Consider the following 4,402-nt stretch of genomic DNA (forward strand, 5'->3'; position numbering starts at 1 on the left):
TAAAATTTCTAACCCAATGTTGCTCACAACTTTACAAGTGTACCCAAATAGACATTTAATGTGGTTAGACACATCACCTAAGATGCACCACAAATAAATATTTATTCACATAATTAAAATAATTCTTGTGAAAGGTGTATAACGCCTTATTCCTAACATTCTTCTACTTGTTGTACATATTACATTAGGGTCAACCAATAAAATACATCATCATCTAGCCATCCATGAAACCACGTGAATCTTTGACATGCTCTCGTGCTCCATCAAGATATTTGCAATAACACTAAGATGTTCACCATCTCAAGTTACAATTAAACCTCTCATCTTCCAACACGCCAACTATGGAAGGAAAGGGTAAAAAATAAAGTGAAGATGTACCGATCCAAAGAACACCTTATTCCTAAATCCCCTCACTTGTTGTATACATTGCATTAGGGTGAACCAATAAAATACATCATCATCTAGCCATATGTGAAAGCACATGAATCTCCAACATTCTCTCATGCTCCATCAAGATACTTTCAATAACATACAAGATGTCCACCATATCAAGTAATAAATCCTCTCATCTTCTAACATGCCACCTATGGAAGAAAGAGAACAAGGCAAGGTGAAGAAGCACCAATCCAAATAACACAAGTATCAAATCCAAGTGATTACACTGGATCCAAGTTTGTATCAAAAAGAAGAAACATAGATGATTGAAAATTAGAAACTAAAAAAAATGCTAATCCATCCAAACATTAGTAGAACTCATGCCAACAACATATCCAACCTATAATTTGCAATCAAAACCTTCATGTGTTAAACCTACCAATGAAGAACATACACATCCAAGAACTACCACTGGACGGGTATTGTCAAAGATGAAAATAGGACATGGCATATCAATTCTACCAATTAACACTCATACTAAGGTGTGGATAATAACCAAATTGTGTAGTGTCAAAGAACAGTCACAATTATTCATGTATGCAACCAAAACTATTATATAATCTCTCACAACATGTCACCATAACTCTCTTAAGGCCACTCCGATAAACCATGTGAACATGAACCTCTAAGAAGTAACCATATGTTACCCATCTTTGAAGCTTGGCCAAATTTTAAATTTTTTGAAACTCCACATAATTCTCTTTCAATTCCAATCCCAAACCCTCCTACACCTCTTTGAATGTTTTTAGTTACTCTGTGCATACCTCCTATGATGAATTTTGTGGGCAAAACTACTATGGAAGAATCAAATGCGAAAAAAAAATATGTCCACCAATACAGAGTTGGAGCCAACACTAATTTAAAAGGAAGATGTGTTATTGGTTAGCCAACATATAAAACTACTGAAGCATGCTCCAATGGAAATACTTCAAGATATTCAGAAGATATGTTGTCAACAGATGATGTGGCAATGTGAAAGTGGTCACTTGCAATTATATTGAGAAACAAATATGAACATAAGGAGGTATACTTGAGTTTAGAAACAAATTTCTTATTTGAATCCTCCTCTTCAGATACTTCACATAGCTGGCAGACTCGACAAGCATATTTTGAAGATAAACTTGAAATGTTTGGAATCCAGTATGTAATCAGAATGTCGGCCTTGCCCCAAACTCCCAAGCTTTTAAACCATAGGGTTCCAAGTTTGTGAAATCCCCTGACTCATCAACACCATGTGTTGTCGGGCAATATTCATACTTTCCTAACTCTTGGAAAGCCCCGACATGGTTCGAAAAAATATCAAGACTCCCGATACTTCAATCAAAATCCATGAGGTACACTCAGGATCATTGGGATGAGATTGATTTCACCATGGAACGAAGTGCAGACATGTTGGTCGACACACAGTGTGAAGACTCGAAAGTAGCTTGCTTTGGGGAAGCGAGGATTATCATCAGATGAATATACGTGGCACAAGATCATCATAATTATGGTTTCAGTCACTCTCGTGAAGTCATTTCTGCAATCTATTGCCAGACTTTTATAAATGAGACTGTAAAGGTGTCTGCCAAAGGTCATTTCTTTGATATCATAATCAATTCATTTGGTCTCCTCGCTATAGTTTTCGCAAGGAAATTTCAGTGGTGGATGGAACCAGCTAGAGAAATAGTTCTAGCATTCTATACAATTAGGACATGGTCGAACATGGTTCTAGAAAATGCGAATTCCTTGGTGGGAAAAACAACTTCGCCTGATTATTCGCAAAAATTGACATATCTCTGTTGGAATCATCACAAAGCCATACAACATATTGATACATTCAGAGTTTACACATTTGGCTCTCATTACTTTGTTGAATTTGAGATTATACCCACTGATTTGTCCTTGCAAAAGGCTCATGACATTGGAGAAGCACTTCAAGAAAAATTAGAATCTTTCTAACATAGAACGGGTTTTTGTGCATATAGACTATGAATATAGTCATAGACCTGAGCATAGAAACAATATTCCTATTTGTTTAAGTGTGTCATTTCATTTAATGCTCATAAAACATTAAGTGTAAGGGGAAGCCAAGAAGAGGGATTTTCAAGAAGCGATTACCCAAAACAAAAGAGTCTCCGAGGCTCTATTTATTATAATTTTAATCTTGGTAAAAGGGGGGAGATATTTTTCTGCTTTCGGTCTTGATTTATTGTATAGAAATAGAGGCTTTGGACTTTGCAATTTTGTTCAAGAAATAAGGAGGAGTTTCTGAGACTTTGTGCTTATTTATTCTTCTTTGTGACTGTTATTTTCAAAAGTTAGTTTCAGTCATTCTTGGATAACTTGATCTGTTATGATAGATTATGAGTGTGGGTATTTGACGAACTTTGAATCTTGAATGCTTACACCATCTAAAAGGGATTGCTATCATTTTCCTATTTATTTCACACGGGTACTATTCGTGGGTGTGGGTAATTAAACTTTGTTTCATTTATCTTTATTCACTTCCTTTAAAATCAGTTTTCCAGATCTACTTTCATGGTTATGGGTAGATGTTAGTATCTTTCTGCTTTCAGGTTAAAAGCATATCCCATTTTGTTCATTTTACATCTTTTGAAGGTAGTTGCACCTTGTAAAACAAGCAAAGAGCACTCGCAAATACCATTGCAAGTGACTCAATTGTTGGCTGGATTTGTTACTTTGTGGGCAAGGGAGTATTGAAATTGAAGTGACAAATCTGTTTACCAACACCATAAAACATAAATATAAAACCTATAAATCATATCCCATATCATGTCCCTCTACCAACACCTCAAAATGTGAATCTATTTCAAGTAAGATCTCTTTCACAACCCCAAATGAAAAGCCTAAACAACACCTGTATGGTATGAAAATGGATCTGGTATAACATAAGACCAAGATTCACTTTCATACCAACATTAGAATATGAAATCACATAGAGAATTGATTGTATTTGACTAAATCTTGTAAAAGAGAGTCAAGTGACACTTCTAGGGTTTCTATTCCTTCACTGCTATGGAAAGTGAATGAACTATGGAGATATGTTGAAGTGATGCAAAACGATATCTAAGGTATGAAGAAAGTAAATACTTAAGTTGTTGTAAATTACTAACAGATAATTGGAAATGTCGTAAGCATGAAATCTTATTGTGCACCTGTGATTGAAATATGATGTTGATCTAGCAAGACCAGGGTACTAGAATTCCTTGGTCTTCTAAGGTTGAGTTGTTGTCAGAAGATCCAAATCCTGAGTCTGTCCAAGTGCCACCACTAAAAACTGATGTAGAATTTTGAGGACCAGGGTGCCCTAGCCTTGGTCCTAAGATAAGGGTGCCCCACTACCCTGGTCCTTGAAAACCAAGTTTAGATTTTGGGGACAGGCCTGTACCAACTTCCTAATGCTTTATGAGGTCTTCTAACTCTATCAGGTACCTATAGCCGCACACAAGAGGAAAGAAAAGGGATTGTGGATAGAGGTTTGCCTTAGGTCAAACCCCGAGTTTAGAATTAACCCTATAATTGAATTGAAATTTGTGAGATTTTGCCAAGATCTAGAGACAATGGAAAGCACAAATAAGAGAGAACAAAATAGATGATAGGAATAAACTATATTCTATCAAGATGCAAAATGTGATCAACTGGATCATTACAAGATGTTCAATGAATGCCCATACAAACAATGTAGATGAACTTGCTTATATAGGGAAGGCTATATGGATATGTGAGCACACAAACATGACATGTGGCTCAATAAGAAACAAGGGTAGGTAGGAAATAGGTGTGGCAGGTAGGAGAAACAATAAAATATTCCACATGAGATGGATCACCCACCAAAGGTGGAATTATCACTCCACAATAAGTGGATATGATAAAGTAGTAACAAGATCAACACCATAAAAGATGGAAATTCTCCTACACACACTATCCCAATGTGGCACAAACACCCAAGTGTCTCATACCCAAA

At 36.1% G+C, this 4,402-nt stretch overlaps 1 pseudogene; it reads left to right on the forward strand.

Annotated features, from left to right (window-relative positions):
- Positions 1 to 1,718: 1,718 nt before the first annotated feature.
- On the forward strand, positions 1,719 to 2,491 carry LOC131038436 (metal tolerance protein 11-like; annotated as a pseudogene).
- Positions 2,492 to 4,402: the final 1,911 nt, after the last annotated feature.

The sequence above is a fragment of the Cryptomeria japonica genome, chromosome 8 (assembly GCF_030272615.1).
Source record: "Cryptomeria japonica chromosome 8, Sugi_1.0, whole genome shotgun sequence".
Classification (NCBI taxonomy): Eukaryota; Viridiplantae; Streptophyta; class Pinopsida; order Cupressales; family Cupressaceae; genus Cryptomeria; species Cryptomeria japonica.